The following is a 24,107-nucleotide window of genomic DNA, read 5'->3' as shown; positions in this document are numbered from 1 at the left end:
CAAGCAATATCCAATCAATGAATTTAACAAGCAAATCTTGACACCCACAAGATTAACAAACCATTTCTTGACTCCACAAGAAACATATAACCCAAGAATATTGATCCCACAATATCCTACTTGAGAAAAACCTATCTCAAGATTTCTCTTTACACAACTCTTCCAGAGATTCTCTAATCTCAAGAGTTAAAACCATTCAAACAATAACAAAAGATCAGAAACGAGTACACCTGTTCGTGTAGATATGATCTTCAACAACGTAAACCAGTTTAGAATGAATTTTCTATATGAACTTCATCTTCTTGAATTGATCTTGCACACTTCTTTTTCCAAAAGTTGATTTTCAGCAGATATGTTCTTTCTTTCTTTTTCAGAAAATCTTTTTCTCTTTTGCAGTAATGTGTATTCTAAAAAAAAGTCTCTCTTGTTCGTGTAAGTATTTCTCTTTTTTTCCGTGTGTGAAAATTCTCTTTTTTTTAAAAGCTTCAGTTTTAATCTTATTTAAAGACAATTTTCATGTGCAAGGAAACAGTTATTTCAGTTATATTCATAACGGAGATAATCTATTACCTGTGATGGTAATCTATTACCACGAGTTAGAATAACTGAACTAATTATTTCAGCTCCTGTTTTAATCTATTACCTAACATGGTAACCGATTAACACGATGCCAAAATAACACAAAACTCACATTTGGAACAGAGGTAATCGATTACTTTAAAGAGATAATCGATTAACACGATCCTTTTTCCTCTTGAAATCATCAGAATCAGTTTGGTAATCTATTACCACACATGGTAATCGATTATTCCAGTATCAATCAGTTTTTCAACATGAGTCAGGTAATCTATTACCAGTTCAGGTAATCTATTCCTTAACTCAGAAAATTTCTGATGTTTTCAAGTTTTCATTTAAAGTCTCAAACACTCAGTAAATTAATACTTCATGTTCTCAACAATGAATGAAATAAGAAAAATGAGTATTATGATATTTTCACCTTCATGTTAATTACTAATTTTTAACACATAATAAACAAACACATACAAGCCTAATCTTTTAAACAATCAATACATTATCCTTTTGACATAGGCTTAAAATAAAAAGCAACATGAGCAAAACATCAAAACTAAAACTTCTAGGGAACATCTTCCAGATGTAGATTCTTCAATCTTCAACAGGAGATACACCAAAGGCACTCCAAGACACTCCTTAATAAAGGCCTTGTACAAAAATGAAGAACTAAAATGTTACAAGAAAATGAAATGCAAATTTACACCAAATGAAATGCAAATTCACACTCAAATGAAATGTAAATTCACACCAAATGAAATGTAAATTCACAATCAAATGAAATTAGTGGTTGCACTTAATTTCAAAGAAAACAAATTAGCCACTAATTAGAAACAAATTTTATAGACGGATTTTGTAAGGAAAAAAATAGGTTTAGTAACAAAAATTTCCGTCACTAAAATTGGTCTCTAAAGTTCACAAAATTTTCAAAATTTTGTCGCTCCTTCTCTTCCAATTTCAGCCACCAAGCATGCAGCCCTCACAAGGGCATCACTCTTCTTTTAGAAGCAACCTTGACTTTGGTTACTTCTAGGTGTTTGCAAGAGACCTTCCACCAAGAGAGAACAAGCTCCCTAAGCAACCACCAAAGCCTTCAAAGTTGACTTCCTTTGACTTGGCATTCTACACCTTTTAAGAAGCACTCAACACACCTTCAATTTCTGGAATATTAGTGCTAAAATTGAAAAGGCACAATTTAGAATGGCTACACCAATTGGTGGAATGAAATGAGACAAACTAGAAGGAGTTCCAAAAATTGACAAGCAAAAAATTAAGGCAAATTTAGAAAGCTAGCACACAAAGAATAACCTATCAAAGGCACTAGAATGGATTACAAAATAAAATCTAAGATTAAAAACAAAAATAAGACACAAAATATGTGGCTGGACTGAAAATTTAGAAGCAAGCACACACCAAAAATCGAGATCTATTTTGCACCAAATTTTCACTCCTTGGCTTTTCTTGTGTTCTTTCTTTTTGTTTTCTTTTGTAAATTCTTTTGTTCTTTCTTTTTCTTTGTTGACACAGGAGTTTAATGCCTTTTAAACATGTGTAAGTCTCAAATTTAATAGGATAAAACTGCTGCAAAAATTTTCACACAAAACAAGAGGTGTTCACATGCATCATTTAACTAGTGCTTCACAATTTTGTAGTATTTTAGGTCACAAATTTAGGCATTATTTTCTTTTGTTTTTCTCATGCATTAAGAACACATACACCTCTATTTTGTCTCTGTTTCGATGATTTAAAAAGTGTTAAAAGTTTCAGCCACAAAACAAGACTCAAAGAACCTAATAGGAATTAGTGTTTAACAATTTTTTTTGACAAAACTTTTAACAAGACATAAAGGAAACCTAACTCTAAGAAATTTGCTAGAACTAATAGCAAATCATGAACTCAAATATGTAAAACAAAAGCACATGTATGTAGGTTCAGATTTAATAACAAAAAAGACGCACCAAACAATGAGTGAAGAACAACACAAAATTATGTCAAACAAGCTAGTCTAGGAATATTCAACATACAAAGGACTACACATGACTTCTAAGACAAACAAATGATTCAAAAATAAAACTAATGCAATATGAATGTTGTCCGATCACGGAACATGTTAAGGAATGGAGAGACTCAAACAAACATCAAAAAAATGCACAAGAACAAGAGTCCTAAAAGCACAAACCGAATTGATTCACAAGAATTGGAAACAAGCAAAATATGAATCAATTACTTCTCATGAGACATATAGGATCCATCAAAATATGAAATAAAACTAGATCCATACAGCAACACAAATTTAGATAAAGATAAGGAAGGAACAACACGGATTCAATGAAGAAAAAATTCGAAACACATAACCTCAAGAGCACTAGGCTCTAGATACCAAAAATGATGCAAGCTCTTGGAGAAGATTGATGTTCTTCCAAGTTTCCATGCAAGGACCGAAGATGCTCTTTGAGGTTGACATGTTTTGATCTTGGAATTCTCCTTTGAAGAAGCTTCAATAGAGGAGAAGCTCTTGAAGAAGGTCCGGTTACTCCTTAGCTTGTGAAGGAAGCTTGAGGAACCAAGGCAAAGTTTGAAGAACTTTGATAGAAACCTTAGAGAGAAAATTCTCTACGGTTTTTAGGGACTCTTGAGTGAGAGAAACCTGAAGTTTTATTTCTCAAAATTTTCAAAAGTGAATACAAGTGAAGAGATTACAAATATATAGGGAGAGGTAGCTTGTAGTGTAAGCTAACCTTAACCATGGTTCACTAGGAACCATGGTAAGGTGTAGCTAACCATCCATGGTTTTTAAAACTTGTAGGAGAAGCTAACCTTGACCATGGTTCACTTAAGAACCATGGAAAGGTCAGCCAATCCTACTAAGGTTTAGAAGCTTGGAAGGCAAGCTTCAAAGCTTGTAGGAGAAGCTAGACATTTCGGCCAAGAACAAAAGGAATGAGCTAGGCAGCCAAGGCTAAAAAATGCTCAATGATTTATTTCAAAAATATTTGATTTGGTTTAGTTAGTTTCATCATATGATGATGAGACCTAGCTAAATCAAATCTATGAAAAATTAGAAGCAAAATGAGTTTAATATGCAAAATTTTGCCTAGGCCCAGTTCTGGCCCAATTACTAGTCATACCCTCAAGCATTGCTAAATGCCACCCCCTTTTTCCCTACTAAAAAAATATAAAATGAATGTATCAACAAAGGAGGTTAAATGGAGTTAAACTCTCCAAGTAACCCACCCTAAAAACAATATACAATCACTAATTAAAAGCAAGTAAAGTGCCTCACAAATACAAAGGCAAAATTAGACCTATACAAAGAAACTACTATATGTACAAACATATGAAAAGGTCTTCACGATCATCCCATTCCTCTTGGTTCTTTTAAAATATCACCTCTTGGATGTCTTGGCCTTAGCCATAGTCTATCAATAGTAGATGCATGGTGGGGTGTGGATGCTAAGAATGTGGTGTGGCATTATAGCATGATGACTAACTTAGAATTTGAGGAGAGAAAATTATTTTGAAAATTGAAGATCCCACATAGGGTATCTTGGAGTGGTGCTCGGGTAGGCCACTGTTTGGAAAACCCTCTTTGAGTAGTTGTGTCTCTTAGAGTAGGTTTTGAGGTGTGTTGAGTCTCCTCCAAATCCTTAGTTAGTGGTTGAGTAAGGTAGGAAGGCGAGGGCTACAACCCTCAACCTAGTACCTGAAAAGGTTGTGTGGTTCCTTGAGGATAATTAGTGGGCGAATTCCATATGTGACTTGGTAATGCATGTCGAGGTCATGGTAAGCCTATACCCAGCTGTACTACTCTTGACGGTGGAACCGGGCTTTCCTAGTGTAATAGTGATGAGACCTGAGAAACTAGAGGAGGGATTGGTATCTCATTTTGCTGTGATCGAGCCGACGCTTCGGGCGTGAAAACGATTGGGTTGGTTCGGTAGGGTGGAAATCACTTAGAGTGCTCATGTTGTTAGGAGATCTTCGAGTTGAAATGCGTGACGATGCATATGTGTTGATGAGTTGATATTGTGATGATATGTGTTGTTTGAGTGTTGTGCATTGTATGTTGAACAAGTTGATGATGATGTTAGCGTTGCTAGATTACCTGTGTTGTAAGTTGCTTTTAAAAATATGTGTTGTTGAGAGGTGTGTAATACATGTGTTGGTTAATATGGTAATTATTATGATCAGTTGTATAGTGGTTGTGTTAAGGTGTTGATACTGTGTTGATCAGTGTTGATATGTTGAATTAAGTTGAAATGATATCAAGATGTGTAGTATATGTGTTGTTTGTTATTTGTGTTGGATGTGAAGATGATTATATAATTGTTATGTTGCATATTTAATTATTATGAGTTGTTTATTTTCTCTAGCTTATCCTTGCATGTTTCCATGTGATTTGACTGCAATGATCATACGATGTATGAGAGCAAGACAGAGATAGGTTAGGAGATAGCTGCTAGAAGCCACAAGAGGTCCTTGGAGTGGATGTTCCTTTTGTAGGCTACTTTATAGTAGCAAAGTTTGCTATTTATAGTTGAATAATGAATTTTGGTTGCTTGCCTAACAACTTGTGTTGTAAATATTTTTATTATACTATTTTAGTATATATTCTAGTATTGTGTTGTATTGTTCTATAATGTAACGGTCATGGCGGGTCGTTACATTAAATAAAAATATATATTTATTAGATGAAAAAATATAGTAAAAATAAAAATTATAAATATATAATTTATATTTAATATACTTTTTATACAATAAATATAAATATATAACAATATTTTGTCTTTATTTCTCTTTTAACTATATTTTTCTCTGTTTTAATACGTCAATAATATTTTATTATCTATTTAAATATTATAAAACATATTATTAATTATTGTATAAGAAATATTTTTTACAATATACATACTAATATTATATTATTACTATTCTTTTTCATCTAATAAATATAAAATTTTATTATTTGATATTTTTTATTCAATAAATATAATAAAATATAATCTAAATTAATATGTTAAATAATATTTATTAATATTATATTATATATTTTATGTTATATTTTTTAAAATTTTATTTTATATTCTATAAAAAAAATATTAAATAATAAACTATATAATTAATTTACTAAAATAGTATAATTTTATTTAATAAATTTATTATTTATTAATTTTAAACCAGATTGATATTAGATAAAAAAAATTAAAAAAATTAACTCATATACTCAAATTGTAATTGTGAAAGTTAAGTAACTTAGTGATTTAATCATTTAAATGATGATTTTTATAGTGAAGTTCATGAATTATAATCTTTTCAAAAAAAAAATTTGTATTTTGTAACTAAATTTATCTTATTTTTTATCATATCACTATACTACATCATAATTGGAGTGTCGTATCATTGATTCGTGTTTGTTGCCATGTCAATCATCTATGTCAATATTAAGATCATGTTACAATTTAATTGATAAATGAGACTAAATTTACTATAATTTTAAAGTTTAAAGGATCAAAATTGGATAATTAAAAAATAGATGAATATTACGTATAGAAGATTATATAGGATAAAAATATAACTTAATTAAATAAAAAAGTAAAAAATAGAAAAAAAAAGTATAGATACCTTACTTTGAAGGTGGTTGATAGTGGAATCATTATCATTTTTATAGAATTCATTATTGGCAATAGGTTATATCTTCAATTCTTTTTGTGCAGCTTATTCCTTTGTTATCGCCCTCAGCGATCTGTACACATCAAAATCTTTATACTGTAAACGAGAAATAAGGAACTGGAATGTTGCTGCTTCCAAGTAAGTTTGGTTCTAAACATTAAATATTTTTTATTTTCTCATTTGCACATCCTTGCTCTGTAAATTTTCTCATTTATGTAAAATTTACCTTTTTTATTTTGACACCCATGTAAAATTTACTTATACGTTATAACTTTCGATTGTTTATACTCTCAAGGGCTTACTCATAAATTAATCATTGTTAAATATGTTATATAGGCTTATAAACCCTGTAAAATACAAAAATGTTCCTTCTTTAAAAAATCGTTTCATTTTAAATATGACATATCTAACGATTTGGTCAAATAGAGTTAAGCACCGGATTTGATATGTTTCCAAAAATAAAAATAAAGTTATATATTTAGTACTAAAAATGAAAATTTCTATGTTGATGTACTCGAGATTACAAACATAATAATCTACCTCTCTATTTCTACTTCTTTATTTTTATTTATAACACTCAATTTTGAATAATTTTATATATTGTTTTATATAAGATTCAATTAACATTGTTTTATGTATTAATTATTTTTATACTAAAATATCTCTAATTAAAATATATTCACTCAATTTGGTGAAATAATGTATACTTTTTAAATTACATGCATTTATTAGTTACAAAAGTGAACAATATTAATTAGAAGAGAGAGGTATTTCTTTTTTTTTTTTATTACCAAAGAATATTTCTTATTGAACGGATGTTTGACAGATACTAAATATGTAAATATTCCTTTCCAGTTTGAAGTTTTTGCATTTGTAATAGTCCTTTGTCATTCGTGTCAACCTAAATTGGTAGATAAGTATTCCCTTTAAACTCATATATAAGAAAAAATACCTAAATTCACACATATTAAAGAAATTAGTTAAGTTCATTTAAGTTTATTGATTTCATATAAAAACTAAATTTTATTTCCTAAAATAACCTTATTAATGTTTATTGGAAACATTAATTGCATTTAATTTAAAGAGTATTTTTGAAATGATAGCATTAAATATGTTCAAATTAGTTAAAATATACTTATATTTAAGTCCAAGAATTTTAGGCATTTTTTTCTTATATATATATGAATCCAAATGTAGTAATATATAAATAAATAAAAGTATAGTCGATAATTTAAAGTAATTTATTTTTGTCTACATGGATGATGGTTGTGGTGGATAATTTGTTATTTCAGTCATAGGCACTTGGATGTCCATAGAAGGGCATAAGAGGCTTGTTGAAGTGATCCCAGATGAGGTGCAAGAATGGTGGGACAAATGGGAGATAAGAGGACTCATTTTGCTTAGTCTTGTATCACAGGTCATACTAACAATATTGGGCAATCGTACAAAATATAAGCCCAATATTTTGACTCGATCACTTTTGTGGTCTGCCTACTTGCTAGAAGATTGGATAGCAACTGTAGCAATGGGTGTCATCTCCAGCAATCTAGGAGACTATTACCACAAGGGTGAAAAATCAAAGAATGTTGATCCTCATCTTCTTGCATTTTGGGCTCCTTTTTTTCTAATCCACCATGGTGGTCCTGATACAATCACAACTTATTCCTTAGAAGACAATGAATTATGGCTAAGGCACTTTGTTGGTTTGTTGTCTCAAACCACCCTCACTGTCTACATAATTATTCTGTCTTGGGATGGTAATTGGCTTTCACATCTTACCATTCCCATGCTAATTGTTGGGATCATCAAGTACGGGGAAAGGACTTGGTCTCTCTATTGCGGAAGTGTTCCTGCGTAGAAACACTCCTCTTGTCGTTCTTCCCTCTTGGTCTTCTAAGTTTTCGCGCCGACCGAATACTGTCTCCGATGGGTGGGGAGGGTACCTGCAAAGGCACTCCAACGATCAAGTGAGTATTCGGTGTAGAGCAATAAGTGCTTTTATATTGGATAATAACGTACCTCCTTTATGTCACATCACCTGCGTATTTATAGTGACATAATTGGGCCTGGTGGGCCTTTAGTCTTGAGAGATGGATAACACTTGAGTTAACCCTAATCTCTTCTTAATCTGTCATAATAATTAATGCATAATAAGTGTCTAGCCTGCCACGTGTTCTTTGTTCTGTCCTTTGTTGAAGTTCTCGGTTAGGCACAAGGCCGAAAAGGTGTTCGGCCTGCCCTAAGACCGAGGAGGTGTTCGGCCTAGGTCAAGGTCGAGGAGGGGATATTTGGCTCGTCCTTGGTGGTGATTGGGGTTTTCGGCTGATCCGAAGGCCGAGGGGGTGTTCGGCCTATGTCAATGCCGAGAAGGTGTTCGGCCCAGCTTAATACCGAGAGGTTTTTGTTGGGTGTTCACTTCTATTGGTAAGGGGGTCCTGGGGTACCCCTTTGGCCGAGAGGGTGTATTCGGCTCATCCTCCAGCCGAAGGGGTGGTGTGTTTTTGTCGGCTCGGGCACCTCTTTCGGCCTATTGGCTGACCGAAGGGGTGCCAACTAGTGTGTCTTACCGGTTCGGGTACCCCTTTCGGCCTATTGTCTGACCGAAGGGGTGCCTACTGGTACACTACCCCCCCAAGCCCGAGGATGAAAGACGTAGGGGTTGTTGAAATGGTTCGGGGTTTTTTAGGGTTTTGATTTTGGGGAGATGTGTGCTTCGGGAGGTGTGTCGTTTTGATAGTGACCGTTGCATGCCATGGCCGCCTTTGGGTTCCGCGCCCTAGGGTTGTGTCTATTCGCCTTCAGGGGCATTTATTACGAGGCTTTTGGGTTGCCGTACATGGTCTATATAAGTTACTGGGGTGGAGCTCCATTCTTCATGCTTTCTCTACACTTCCCCCGTATCATCTCTTCTCTGAGCCGAATACACCTCATAGGTTGGTGTTTTTCTTTTTGTCTTTGTTCCATTTTTGTGATAATGGCCACCGAAGGTGTCACATTTTTGTCTGGGTTCTCGGCTAGTGGTAGGGTGTCGGCGCAAGATGTTGAAGCCGAGATGCTAGCATTTAACGCTGAAGTGGAGGAAGTTGGGGGTCCAAATGGGTCGGGACCAGAACATAGTGGGGAGACAGGGAGTTCATCCGGGTCAGAATTGCCCGACGCCGAGATGAGTCCCGGGGATTATAGGCAAAAGTATCCTCCGTGTGACATCCCCGGGTACAACTGGGTCGATGGTGAGGTGGCGGCGTATTTCTCTCATTTTCATGAGAGTGCTGCCGTGATACGTCTTCTTGGTCTCTGCATGATGGGTCGATGGGAAGGTTGGGATCCTTACCCTATAATGTTGCGTCGATGCCGGGCCGAAGGCCCAGGGGAGCTTGATCTGGTTTTTCTGGCGAAGCGGGAGGATCAAGGAGATTTCTTCTACATGTATGAGTGTTTTTTCCGGGAGCTAGGGATGTCGCTCCCTTTTGATGAATTTCAGATGGGGGTCCTTCGTGTGTTGAATGTGGCCCCGACCCAATTGCACCCGAACGCGTGGGCTTATATGCAAGCGTTTCGGGTTCTTTGTAAATACCATTACATAGAGCCAACTGTAGGTTTTTTTTTTACATTTTTTCTGTACGCGTCCGTCTAATAAGACTGTGAAGTGGCTGTCTTTGATTCGAAATCCCGACCGACCGCTGTTGACACCCTTTACGTCGTCCTTTAAGGGTTTCAAGTCTGGGTTTGTGAAAGTAATCATAGACCCCGTTGCCGGCCGGAGTTATTTTTACGATGCCTGGACTCGACAGCCTCGAAAATACGATGACTTTCCGGAGGATATGATGACCGATGCCGAGTTGTCGGCTTTAGACGTGCTTAAGGGATTGCCGAAGTGCATCCCCTCTCGGTTTCTGGTGCTGCTGCCCAAATCGTCGCGGCCTCGTTTTGACTTGGAGGGTATGTTTTGTTACTTCCGATTGATTGTGCTTGTTAAGTTGATGTGTGACTTGTTTGATTTTTGCAGGTTGGATGGCGCAACAAGGTGTGGGACTGTCGTACCGGCAATTGATGAGGAGCAAAGCCCCGGCCGAGACCTCTGCCGAGGATCGTCGTAGTGTGGCCATTGACCGGCAACCTCAAGCCACGGATACTCCTCGGCCAACGCCTCCTGTCATCGCCCTTCCCAATCCTAGGGGCAGAAAGAGAAAGGACAAAGGGAAGAGGAAGACCGATGCTGCAGGTACGGAAGCCTCTCGGCCCAAGCAACGAAGGGTTGAGGGTCCTTCCACGGATTTGGCCATTCCTTCGGCCATCGTTGCTAAGGATTTCTTATCGGAGGAGATCAGGCCGGCTCGAATGATGTCGTCCGACCTGCTGTCGACCCAAGGGCATGTAATGCTCGATGCAGCTACTCCCTCGGCTCGGTGGGCGATGGCGTGCGAGTTGCACATGAGGGCCACCACCATATTTCGGAAGATGGCCTTGGAGCCGATGGGGGACATGCATAATCTTCAGAAGAGCCTAGAGGACACTAAATCGGCTCTGCAACAATCCCTTTCGGCGCAAGAGGCTTTATCCGGTGAAAAGGCGTCGTTGGAGGCTGAGGTGGCTCGATGGAAGGAGGCGTATGGGGAGTTGGAGGGTCGAGTTCTGGCAGCAGAAGATGCCGAGCGGATGCGGGTTGAGGAGGTGAAGGAACTCCAGGCTGAGGTGGATCGGGTAAAGACCGAAGCTGATACTACCATGGCAACCTTCCGGCCTGAATGTGAGAGCAAGATCGTGAAGGAGCATGAGGAAGGGTTTTGGCACGCAGTTCGGCAAGCCAATCATTTCGGCACCTTTCCCCCGAACTTTTCGTTCGAGCTGAGTAAAGACTTCTTTCAAGGGGAGTTTATGGATTTTGCTAATGCGCCGGAGGACATGGAGCCGGATGAAGGTGCACCCCCCCGCTCGACCCCTGTGGAGGATCCGGGGACAACCTTGAATGAAGACGAAGAAACCGAGGAGACCACCCATGCGGATTGAAGGGTGTTGGAGTTTTGTTTTTTGATTATACATCTGTTTTGCCAATGATGTATAGGTACAGGGGTCTTTTTGCTTTTTGATTCTTTTGGGCCGTTTGAGCCATACTTTGTTTGTACTTTTCGGCCAATAGTGCCGCTTTGACCTCGGTCTTAATGAATTAGTTCTTCCCTTCTATGTATGTCTACTTCGTTTCCGTACACTTTAACTGTGATCGATTTGGCGTTAAAGATCGAAGTGGCTAGGGCCTGTTGTGGAAATTTTCTTCCAAGTTTTTCTCTGGCCTACTGGTACACTTTTGATTCGTTCAACCTCGGCCGAATGAGAGCTTTCGGGAGGGATTATCTCGCTTAGCCTTGGCCGAGGTGACGTCTCGGCAGCGATGATGTGATCCATCCTTGGTCGAGAGTAGGATTCTTGGGAAGAGTTATTTCATTCAGCCAAGGTTAGCCGAGAGGATGATTCTCGGGAGGGGTTATTTCATTCAACCTTGGCCGAGAGGATGTCTCGGGAGGGATTATTTGATTCAACCTTGACTGAGAGGATGTCTCGGGAGGGATTATTTGATTCAACCTTGACCGAGAGGATGTCTCGGGAAGGATTATTTCATTCAACCTTGGCCGAGAGGATGTCTCGGGAGGGATTATTTCATTCAACCTTGGCTGAGAGGATGTCTCGGGAGGGATTATTTGATTCAACCTTGACCGAGAGGATGTCTCGGGAGGGATTGTTTCATTCTACCTTGGCCGAGAGGATGTCTCGGGAGGGATTATTTGATTCAACCTTGACCGAGAGGATGTCTCGGGAGTGATTGTTTCATTCAACCTTGGCCGAGAGGATGTCTCGAGAGGGATTTAGTTTTTCATCCTTGGCCGAGATGGTACCCGGGAGGGAAGTATTTATATCAACCTGGGCCGAGCTAGATCGCTCGGGAGGGATTGTTTCATTCAACCTTGGCCGAGAGGATGTCTCGGGAGGGATTTAGTTTTTCATCCTTGGCCGAGATGGTACCCGGGAGGGAAGTATTTATATCAACCTGGGCCGAGCTAAATCGCTCGGGAGGGATTCAGTTATTTGACTTGGGGTTTAACACTGTAGATAAAAAATTTCTGAGAGCAAACTTGATTCATTGATATGGTGCCTCGTTAAAAACCTTTTCTCAGAAAAACCTTTTTCCTTACTATTTTTTGAAGAGGATAAAACCTAAGAGAAGGAAAAGAGTGCACCGAAACATTTACATGGTGTTTGCTTAACTAAAATAATGCTTCAAATGTGTTGCATTCCATGTTCGTGGGATAGCTTTTCCTATGAGTTCTTCCAACTTGTATGCTCCGTTTTGCAAATGGTGCATTACGCGATAGGGACCATCCCAGTTTGGTGCTAGCTTTCCATGAGCCTTGTCCCTTCTTGCTTCGCCTGTGACTCGCCATACTAAATATCTTGACTGAAATTTTCTTGGCTTAACCTTGGTTTGATATTTTCTGGTTGACCTAGTCCGGCAGGCCTCCATGTGGATGAGTGCCTGGTCACGAGCTTCGTCGACCAAATCCAGTTCTACGTTGAGGGCTTCTTCATTAGTTCCTTCATCAAACTGCGTCCGTCTTAAGGAGGGTTCTCCGACTTCTACCGGGATCATGCCATCTGTGCCATAGGTTAGCCGGAAGGGGGTCTCTCTAGTTGAGGATTGCGGAGTACACCGGTAAGCCCATAGGATTTCTGGTAGGCAATCGAGCCACGTTCCCTTTGCTTGCCCGAGTCGTCGCTTCAGTTCCTTAAGTATGACCTTATTTGCCACCTCCGTTTTCCCATTTGTTTGGGGATGCTCCACTGAAGTCATTTTGTGCTTGATCCCCAATCCGGATAGGAAATCGTTGAAGCGACGATCAGTGAATTGTAACCCATTATCTGTGATCAGAGCGTAAGGGATTCCGAAGCGAGTTATGACATTCTTCCAGAAGAACTTCTGCACGTTATTGGCCGTGATGGTGGCTAATGCTTCCGCCTCGATCCACTTAGTGAAATGGTCAATGGCCACAATGAGAAACTTTAGTTGGCCCTTTGCTGGTGGGAATGGTCCCAAGATGTCCATGCCCCATGTAGAGAATGGCCAAGGGGTGATGATGGAGTGCAACTCCTCTGGAGGTTGATGTGTCAAGGGTCCATGCTGCTGACAGGGTTTGCATTGCTGGACGAACTTAGTACAGTCTGCTACCAATGTCGGCCAATAGTATCCTGCTCGGATGACCTTTATTGCAAGAGTGCGGCTTCCTGAGTGAGTTCCACATATGCCCTCGTGGATTTCTCGAATCACATAGTGCGCCTGTTCTGGTGTCAGGCATTTTAACAAGGGCGATGAGATTCCCCTTTTAAACAAGTCACTTGCGATCAGGGTGTACCGGGCCGCCGTTGTTCTCATCTTCTTTGCCTCCAGGGGATTGTTGGGTAATGATCTAGTTTCAAGGTATTCGACTATTCCGGTCGTCCAATTGGGTGTCCCTGGTTGAACCTGTAAGCACTCTATTCCCTTGACACTGGGCATTTGTAGTTCTTGTTGGATGATACTGCGCAAGTGGCTGGTCTTTTTGCTGCTTGCCAACCTGGCCAACTGGTCGGCTCTCGTGTTGAGCCCCCGAGGCGTGTGCTCGACGTGGACTTCTTCGAAGTTGTCCTTCAGCTTTTGAAAAGCATGGAAGTATAAAAGCAACGTTGGTTCTTTGGTTTGAAAGGTCCCATTGACCTGGCCTGTTACCACTTGAGAATCGCTCCAACACTTGATTTTGTTAACGCCTAGTTCATTTGCTAGCCTTAAACCCGCAAGAAGAGCCTCGTATTCGGCTTGATTGTTGGAGGCTTTGAAACCGAATCATAATGACTGCTCGATCACAACTTCCCTAAGGCCTTCCAAAATGATGCCCGCACCGCTGCCTTGCTGGTTTGATGACCCGTCAACATGTAGGGTCCAAGTGTGGGACATGGGGAGCACTTGCGGTGTGAATTCATTCACGAAGTCGGCCATGCTTTGTGCCTTGATGGGTCCTCTGGGTTCGAAACGAATATCAAATTGTGAGAGTTCAATGGACCAGGCAACCATTCGCCCTGCCAACTCTGGCCTCCGCAAAACCTTGGTTATAGGGCTGTCAGTTCGGACAATTATCCGATGGCTCTGGAAGTAGTGTCGAAGGCGCCTGGCGGTGTGCACCAGGGCTAACACCATTTTCTCGAGATGTTGATACCTTGTTTCGGCGTCTTGCAGTACTCGGCTGATGAAGTAAACCGACACTTGTTCTATTTTTTCTTGTACTAATACCGTGCTGATGGCTTTGTCTGAAGCCGAAAGATATACTATCATGTCTAACTGGGGATCCGGTTTGGCTAATAAAGGTGGAGCTGCTAGTATTGTTTTGAAATCTTAAAAGGCTGACTCACATTCGTCAGTCCACTTGAATTTGGTGGCTTTCTTCAATAGAGACATAATGGGTGTGGATTTATCTGCCATGCAGGGCAGGAATCGAGCCAGGGAGGCGATGCGTCCGACCAAACGCTGCACTTCTTTTACATTAAGAGGGCTTCTCATATCGATGATGGCCTGACACTTGTCGGGATTGGCTTCTATGCCTCTTTTTGACAACATGAAGCCCAGAAACTTTCCACCGGCTACCCCGAACGTGCACTTGGCCGGGTTCAATTGCATGTGGTGCCGCCTTACCTCGTCAAAGATTGTGTGGAGGTCTTTCAGGTGGTCGGCGGCAGAATTGGACTTGATCACCATATCATCCACATAGACTTCCAAGCATGCTCCGATCTGCCGACAAAAAATCTTTTCCATAAGGCGCTGGTAGGTCGCCCCTGCGTTCCTCAAACCAAAAGGCATTACCTTGTAACAAAAGTTGGCCGAATCCGTGATAAACGCGGTTTTTTCTTCATCCGGGGGATACATAGGTATTTGATTATACCCCGAATATGCGTCCAGGAAACTCAACCTCTGATGGTCGGCCGCCCCGTCAACCAAAGCATCGATGTGGGGTAAAGGGTAAGCGTCTTTTGGGCACGCTTTGTTTAGATCCGTGTAGTCTGTACACATCCGCCACTTCCCATTTGATTTCTTGACCATCACCACGTTGGCCAACCAAGTGGAATATTTGACTTCCCTTATGAATCTGGCCTGGAGTAGTTTGGCGGTCTCTTCTTTTATTGCCTGGGCCCTTTCTCCACCCATTTTTATTTTCTTTTGAGCGATGGGCTTGGCGTCTCGACATACTGAGAGACGGTGGCAATGAAAATTCGGATCGATACCCGGCATGTCAGCTGCCGTCCAAGCAAATAAATCTGAATACCTTCGTAGGACTTGCTTGATATCTTTAGCCTCTACTTCAGACAACTGAGAGCTCAAGAAGGTAACTTGTTCCTCATTCTTTCCGAGTTGGAAGGGAACTGTTGTCTCAATAGGTTCGACCCTATCTTCATCTTCCATTCTCGGATCAAGTTCTAAGCCTTCCACGAATTTTTGTTTATCACCCTCGCCAATAACATTTACATCTCGCCTTGGCTTCGGAGTTGGTTGTACTTTTAGACTAGCGAAGTAACATTCGCGTTCCATCTTCTAGTCGGCATGCACGGTGATGACGGTCCCTTCTTCTGATGGAAACTTCATAGCCAAATGTGGGGTGGAAACGATGGCTCGGAGCTTGTTCAAGGAGGGTCTTCCCAACAAAATGTTGTACGAAGTGTTGGCATGCACCACCACGTAACGCACCTTGATCCGCCTGCGCTGGTCGTCCCTGAAGTAGGTATATAGGTCTATGGTCCCTCGGGTATCCACCCGTTCACCCGAGAACCCTACCAAAGGCTCATCATAAGGCATCAACTCTTGTTCCGGAATGCCTAATTGTTCGAACGTCTTCCAGTATAAGATGTCGGCCGAACTTCCCTGATCGACCAGCGTCTTTTTCACGATACAATTGTTGATCTCTACGCTGATGACCATTGGATCATCTTGCACCGGATCAATGCCTTGAAAATCCTGGTCAGTGAATGTTATAGGGGGAATACGAATGGGGGATGTCCAACCTATAGCGTTAACTGACTTGATGGCCCTCAAATGTCTCTTCCGGGCCGAAGATGAGCTTCCTCCTCCCGCGAATCCTCTGGCAATGGTGTTAATCACTCGCCTGGGCTGATCATGATTTCACTGATCTTTTCTATCCCGGGACCTGCTGTGCTCACGAGACCGGTTCCGTGGAGGCGCTCGATCTCGGTTGTCCTTTCTGTACTCCCCTCTTCCAGGGCAGTAATTGTTCCTTCTGTTGTCTGTCGTCTGAATGAACTTTTGAAGGTGGCCAGCCTTGACAAGGTCTTCGATTCGGTCCTGTAGGGCAGAGCACTCCTCAATAGTGTGCCCCCTATTCCGATGGAACTGACATGCTTTCGTCTTATCGGCACGAGGCGGGGTCATAGCCCTTCGAGGCACGGCTAGTACTTCAGTGGCCAAAGCCTGCTCCAACACCTTGGCCCTGCTGGTGTTATGCGGCGTGTATTGCATATACCTTGGACCTCGGTTGTTCTTCTCACGATCAGTTATGTCTCGGGGGCGAGGTCTGGGAGGCTCCTTGTCACTTTCTTTTTTGGCGAGAAACAAGTCAGGTCGGTTTTGACTTCGTAACTCGGCCAATTCCTCCATCTGCATGTACTTCGTGGCTCTTTGTCTCAGGTCGTCGAGGTCTCGTGGTGGTTTTTTACACAGACTGTTAACGAATGGCCCTGGTCGCAACGCTGTGGTTAAATGGTGCATTGCCACGGCCGGGTCCAAATTGCGAATAGACAATGTCATCTTTCCGAACCTCTCCATGAAAGTCCTCAGGGGTTCCTTCTTTTCTTGGCGGATGTTAACCAACGCTATCGACGTTAGCTGGTGCGGACGGCTTGTGGCAAACTGTACCACGAACCGGGAAGACAGGGTCGTGAATGAGTCTAACGATCCAGGAGGAAGTCTCGTGAACCAATTGAGCGCTGGTCCTTTCAACGAAGTAGGGAAGACTTTACACATGATCGCATCATCATAGGTGTACAAACCGACTTGGGTGACGAACGCGTCAAGGTGTTCTTCTGGATCGATGGTGCCGTCATACTTTTCTAGGGTCAAGTTTTTCCAGTTGTCGGGTAGCCGGGCTCCGGCCACGTCTGGGGTGAAAGGGGTCCTTCCTTGTCGTCGCTGCTGATCGAGAGTAGTAGTCGTCACTCCAGTTGAGTGCTTAGGATCCCTCGTTTCTTTGTACCATCCAGATGACTCTCCGTGATCTCGGGCTGATTGGGTGTTGGGAACATCATGGGACGGATGCCATGACCGGTTATCACTTCTGAGCCTGGCATTTTCTTTTCTTAAGATCGATAGCTCGTGGGCGTCCTTTTCTCGGAGCCGCCTGAGTTCCATCATTTCGTCCTTCAGTTGTTCGATGGACGATGAAGGGTTGGGTTGTTGGGACCGGTCCACATAAGATTCTTCCATTCCTTCCTCGTTCTGATTAGCTGGCTGTCTATTGGTGTCGCGGGGCATCCCGAATGGGTAGTCGGCTGCGTTCTCTTGATGACTCCTCGTCATTACCATCCTGCTTCAGGGTTGAGAACCGTTCTGGTTTCGGCCTCACGGTGGGCGCCAAAATGTTCCTGCGTAGAAACACTCCTCTTGTCGTTCTTCCTTCTTGGTCTTCTAAGTCTTCGCGCCGACCGAATACTGTCTCCGATGGGTGGGGAGGGTACCTGCAAAGGCACTCCAACGATCAAGTGAGTATTCGGTGTAGAGCAATAAGTGCTTTTATATTGGATAATAACGTACCTCCTTTATGTCACATCACCTGCGTATTTATAGTGACATAATTGGGCCTGGTGGGCCTTCAGTCTTGGGAGATGGATAACACTTGAGTTAACCCTAATCTCTTCTTAATCTGTCATAATAATTAATGCATAATAAGTGTCTAACCTGCCACGTGTTCTTTGTTCTGTCCTTTGTTGAAGTTCTCGGTTAGGCACAAGGCCGAAAGGGTGTTCGGCCTGCCCTAAGACCGAGGAGGTGTTCGGCCTAAGTCAAGGCCGAGGAGGGGATATTTGGCTCGTCCTTGGTGGTGATTGGGGTGTTCGGTGATCCGAAGGCCGAGGGGGTGTTCGGCCTATGTCAATGCTGAGAAGGTGTTTGGCCCAGCTTAATACCGAGAGGTTTTTGTTGGGTGTTCACTTCTATTGGTAAGGGGGTCCTGGGGTACCCCTTTGGCCGAGAAGGTGTATTCGGCTCATCTTCCAGCCGAAGGGGTGGTGTGTTTTTGTCGGCTCGGGCACCTCTTTCGGCCTATTGGCTGACCGAAGGGGTGCCAACTAGTGTGTCTTATCGGTTCGGGTACCCCTTTCGGCCTATTGTCTGACCGAAGGGGTGCCAACTGGTGTGTCTTATCAGTTCGGGTACCCCTTTCGGCCTATTGTCTGACCGAAGGGGTGCCTACTGGTACAGGAAGCATTAAGCATCTAAGAGATTCTTTCATTGGTTCAATCTATACTTCAAGGAAGAGGGGAGGGTTGCTGGAGAGGCAGTTTAGTCCTGAGAGACCGGTGAAAAACCAATGGAATTTTCTTCAAGCCATTTATATCTTTGTAAGCCTCTTCAGTGATTTGGTCATGAGCCCGCAACGCATTACTCTAACTCGTCGAGACAATTTAAATCGGTCCTATTTCTCTTTTATGTTGGAGCATCATGAACTTCAAGTGATGTATGAAGTCTTTTACACCAAGGCATTTGCCAATTATGGTCTCTTGGGTTGTGCATCACGATTGACCAATTTATGTACCATCATCGCTGTGCTTTTGTCGTATGTTAATTATAGTGCAAAGAAGGAGTACCTATTTGTGGATCACATCTTAACATACTTCTTGCTGTTTGGAGAATTCATAGCGGAAATATATTCCTGTATATTGCTTTTCTTCTCCAGATGGCTAGTTTACTACTGTAACAGTGGTCTAATAATCTTTGAAGATGATGAAGTTGATTTTTTTTTGGGACAAACCAACTTCTTCAACTTGATTTGCTACAAAAAAGTAAACATCAAGGGTAATTTCTTCCCTGTGAAAAAGTTAGGAGAACTCCCAAGTGTAACCCATTGCCTAGCATCTAAAAATTTACAAATGATGATCATTGAATGCTTGCGAGATAGATCAAAGAAAGGTGCAGAATCAAATCCTTCAGGCGCCCCAAGATACAGGAATCTTCTATTGGGAAAAAATGTTCCAATTTTTGCAAGTGAACTTGAATTTCATAGAACAATTATCACATGGCACATTGCTACATATTTGTTTTATTAGTATGATGAAGGGTCAAGGTCTAATTTAAATACAAAGAAGAACTGACAAGAGATGTCTGATTATATGTTTTACCTCTTGGTCAAGAAACGTCACATGTTGCCAGTAGGAGCAGGGATGATAACTCTTAATGACACAATAGTTGAAGCCATGGAGTTTTTCCAACACATCAAAGTTTCTCCACAACAAAACAATTTAGCTGAAATTTGTAGGATATTGCATCATCATCATGTCACAACTACATCTAGAGATTATGAAGCCTCAGAGATGCAAAGTTCATCTATATTGTTTCATGCTTGTGCGGTCGCAGAACAACTCATTGCTGAAGAAAATAGACAACTTACATGGAAATTTGTTGAAGAATTGTGGATCGAGATTATGAGCTATGCTAGTGCTCAATGTAGAGTAGACATGCATGCTCATCAACTTAGAAGAGGCCCTGAATTTCTCTCTCTTGTCTTGCTCTTTCAAGCTCATCTTGGTTTGTTGGATCAATTTCAAATAACACCCCATCAGGCACGTGTGTAAAGGCTAGGCCCCTTAATAGGGAAACCTTAAACCACTATCTAGGATTAATCATTTTATGTTGTAATTTGTAACAGTTTGTGTTGATGTTTTGGTGTACCGTCGCTTACGTTACAGTTAGTTCTCTAAATAACCTGTTCTAAATTCACATTAAGCACCCAAAATAAATCATGGTATATAGAGGGTCAAGAAAGATCAAAACTATCTTCATAGGCTATTAGAATATGCCAATGCAAGCAGATTATTTAAGTTTTAAAGCAAACCTTACCTTTGATATTGAATGAGACAATCTCTTTTTATCTGGGCCTATAGGCTAATGTGGAACATATCAATATCAAGCATTGCACCACTCGAGGTGTTATAATTTGGTCCAGTCAACAGCTGATAAATAACATAGATATATCATCATGCTCTCTTACGTTGTATGACAACATAGATCTGTTTGATCATAGATTTGGCAGTGTGTCTATAAATAACAGGTTCAAGTGCTTTATGCAATTTAGAATCCAAGGGAAAGGTGAATAAATCTTTGGTCAGTGCCTTGAATTTTGTTCTGTGGTGCTATTTCCCTAGTAAGAGCCAAAATCCATCAATATATTCAGTTGATGATGAAGTGAAGATCTGATCTTGATTTTTAAGTTATGAGAGAAACTGAACTTGCAGAAAATTTCTAATGGATTTAAGTCCATTGTACCAGTGGACCCGGACACACCCTTCGGCCTTCATCCTGACCAAGACTATCCGGGCCTAATGGGGCCGGATGGATAAATAACCCCGTCACTCTAATAAGTATTCAGAAATCAAAGAGGCCGGGTACCCCCTCGGCCAAGGAGCAACCCCAATAGGTACTCAAAGACCAGAGGCCGACCACTCCTTCGATCAATGTGTAACCCGAATGAGTACTTGGAAAGCAAAGAAGCCGAGTACCCCTCTTCGGCCAACGAGCAACCCAAATGGGTACTTGGCCACAGTAAACACCGAATCACCCTAGCACACAGAAGACTAATTACAGATTCACAATAAAGATCCACGTCAGCTATGATTAGGAGACAAAATCCACAGTAATTAGCCCATTATCCCAAAAGGCTCGTTAGGCCCGTCACTATAAATATAACATTGATGAGACAAGTATGATTATTTAATATTGTAGTCTTTATTGCTCTGTACTGAATACTCACTTAAGCATCTAATCCAAATACCTTTGCAAGTACCCTTCCCACCACTTGGAGCAGAGATTTAGTCAACACCTCGAACCTTGGAGACCAGTCATCAAGAAGATCAGCAGGAGTGTTTCCCACATGAACATCCATGATAACTGATCCTCAATTTCAAACATACATTTGCATTTAAAGAAGCATGTAAACCAATGAAAAATGATCAATAGAATGAAAATAAGCTAATAAATAGAGCAACTCTGGTTAAGTTTTTTACTATCAAACTACAGTACCAAAGTGCCATCGTACTATTGGAGTGGTACGCGATGTCAACATCTTATAAGGAGTCTTTTCTTAGAGAAGTAGTGATAGTAATTTCAATAACAATGTTATAGCAATGGGAGTGGTAGTTGCAACATTAATAATAGTAGTATTAGTAGAAATTGGGATAGAAGTGATAGTAGTTTTTGCACTATTGAAGTACTATCCACATAGAACAAATTGTAGTTGTCAAAACTGCAAGCAAAAGGGTAGCAAATTCAGAAAAATTTTTAGCTGACTTTCATAGCAATTTCAATTAGCAGAATATAATATTCAGATAAATATAATCACAAATTCTCTTGAAACAACTAAACTAATATTTAGAAACTATAACAGAGATGTAGGCACGTAATCATGATTATCTAGTATGAAACTGATAAAATAAATTCTGCTAATAAGAAATGAAAACATTAAAATAATGCCAGCACACATTATGATCAATCCAGCTGGCTGTGCTTAGATGCATTAGCAAGGACCCAAATTGCCTTAATTTTTTGTTAAAATACTTTTGGTTTTCTGTATTTAAAAAAAAAAAATTGTGTTTAGTGAGGACTAGGTTGAGAAGAATTTTGGATACCAGGAAAAATAATTTACACATTACACTATACTTTTATTATGTCAAATGGTTACTTATTAAATAAGTCTACTTGAGTCGATTAACAGGATAAACTAGTTTTGATAGGAACCTCAAGTTTCCTTTTTTTCATTTGAAGAGACTTTCATTGAAAAGAAATTTGGCTAAAGTTGCAAGTATATATCAGCTGAAAGCAATTGATCAATCCCCGAGGGATTTCTTCCAAATAGATTAAATCACCAATATGGCAAATATGCCTCCCTTATGATTCTTGTTAGCTGTGAACTTGGATCCTTCTTGATGAATGTAAAATGTGTGTATTTAGGATGCAAGAGGGAAGTTTTTGAACAATTGATTTTATTAGAACTTCCTTGCAGTTCAATATTGCATCAGACATAATTATGTATTTCTACAAAGGTTAGTTATCCACAAATTTAGTAAATGTTTCATACCAAGTACCAATAATTTTTTTATTTTTTTTTATAAATGTGATGTTTTTCTAGAATGATCATCTTTAGTCTATAAAGATTCAATTATACTTTTTTTTTAATAATTTTACTCGTATTTTATATTATTCTCCCACCATAAAAATGTAGTATAATAACAATATACACCAAAAAGTCGAAATCAAATTAAATTAAGAAAAATCCCTGCATAATATTTTTCAACTTAAGACTAGTTAAAACAATGGATGAATCATCTGAAAACAAAGGTTGATATTATCCGCAGGAAATTGCGTGGATATAATGAACATCGTATTCTTTGTTGGTGTGGAAACTGACTGAAAGGGAAAAAAGTTGTGCGGTGCATGGCGATAGATACAGTGCAAAAGTTGATGTTGCCTGCACCTTGTTTTATTTGTTGTTTTGCAAGGTAAGATTTTCAAAACTCAAATTTACATAACTTAGACTAGACTTTCACACCACCATGCCCCACTCTTCCACCTTCACCTAACTCACTTTCTGCCTTTCCATTAATGATCTTTGGGGAATTCATCTCAGGTTTGAAGCTAAGATATTTATTGCGGCAAGAAAATGACATTGTCTCATTAATTATCCCAATGTTTATTATGCCCACATTTTTTTCCTCATCATGAAGCCCACGATTTTATTTTAAGATTGAGATTGAAGATGGTGGAGTTGGTATTATTTGGATGAAGCAAGCATGGTATGCACGGTTTGTGGTTTTTTAAAATAAAAGATTTGTCAAGCCTCCTTATTTAAATTTCTAATTCTCTAGACAAAAACAATATTCTAATCCTCTGCTCAAGTAGATATAAATTAGTCCAATGTGTGATATCTGGACACAGGTGTCTTAAAAATATTATACAAAAATGAAAAATATAGTTTATTAAAGGTCATATAATATATCAAGGAAGCAGGTTTCTTGTCCTAATAGTTATAATGTTTGGTGAATGAAAACATATCTCACAAGTGTGGATTAGCCATTAGTTATTAACTTTAAAATACTAGATAACTCATATTTATAAATAAAAAAAATAATATAATATACTATGAAATGTATAAATAAGTAAAAATTTCAATTAAATCAATAATTATGACTCACAAGTTTTATATATATGATATAGGATATATAAATTTTAAATCTATAAAGTCATTTTCACTTTTATTTCTACCTCTATTACATAATTATCACTTTCATTATCCTCAACCGTTAACGTCGTTACTATTATCACCATCAATAACAATGATAATATATAATTGTTACAATAATTGTTATGATATTATTTTTTTATTATTATCACCACAATATATATATATATATATAATATTTTTGAACTCAATTAAATCAATCATTGACTTTTATAAGGAAAGGAGGAAAATATAAAACATTTTCCATGGCCAACAAGATGTAATTTGATTTGCTGAACATGGAAGTTAATGTTCTTAATAAAATAATTTATTAAATATTAGATAGTGGAGACTACTACG

At 39.7% G+C, this 24,107-nt stretch overlaps 1 long non-coding RNA gene across 1 annotated transcript; it reads left to right on the top strand.

Annotated features, from left to right (window-relative positions):
• The first annotated feature begins 6,283 nt into the window (after window positions 1–6,283).
• LOC145955590 (uncharacterized) lies at window positions 6,284–23,510 on the top strand. Its single transcript, XR_014432243.1, has 3 exons — window positions 6,284–6,378; window positions 22,885–23,028; window positions 23,157–23,510. It is a non-coding gene; the product is annotated as an uncharacterized LOC145955590 (long non-coding RNA).
• The last annotated feature ends 597 nt before the right edge of the window (window positions 23,511–24,107 follow it).

The sequence above is a fragment of the Cajanus cajan genome, chromosome 3, assembly GCF_000230855.2.
Source record: "Cajanus cajan strain Asha chromosome 3, NIPB_CcT2T_4, whole genome shotgun sequence".
Lineage (NCBI taxonomy): Eukaryota > Viridiplantae > Streptophyta > Magnoliopsida > Fabales > Fabaceae > Cajanus > Cajanus cajan.
The sequence above is the reverse complement of the archived record's forward strand: the minus strand, read 5'-3'. Positions and strand labels throughout refer to the sequence as shown.